Source organism: Nelumbo lutea, chromosome 7 (genome assembly GCF_056320005.1).
Source record: "Nelumbo lutea isolate HS-2025 chromosome 7, American lotus-T2T, whole genome shotgun sequence".
Classification (NCBI taxonomy): Eukaryota; Viridiplantae; Streptophyta; class Magnoliopsida; order Proteales; family Nelumbonaceae; genus Nelumbo; species Nelumbo lutea.
This window is the reverse complement of record NC_142690.1, coordinates 54,641,927-54,642,387: the sequence shown is the minus strand read 5'-3', so window position 1 is coordinate 54,642,387 and position 461 is coordinate 54,641,927.

Genomic DNA, 461 nt, shown 5'->3' with positions numbered 1-461 from the left:
GCTTTTTATGGAGGAATAATAGAATGGCCTGTGCGATGTACGGAGTATTTGATATTGAGGGTGATATTTGATTATGCTTTTATATATTGGGTATCATTTGTATTTTATGTTAATTTTTTAATTTTTATGATTTTTTATTTTTTATAAATTTTTATGTATTTTCTTTATTTTTATAATTTATATTATTTTCTTTATTTTATGTGTTTTTTTTATAATTATTTTGCAATAATATATATACAATGGGAAAAATAGAAAGTTGAGGGTAAAGTTGAAAAGTAAAATTAAAGTGTTTTGACCAAACTAATTGCACCATTCTCATTTTTCAGTATGATATATAAGTTTCTATGATTTTTTACATTTTTTGTAAATTTTCAATGTATTTCTTTGTTTTTTGTAATTTATATTATTTTCTTCATTTTATATTTTTCATAATTATTTTATAATAACAATATATAATGAAA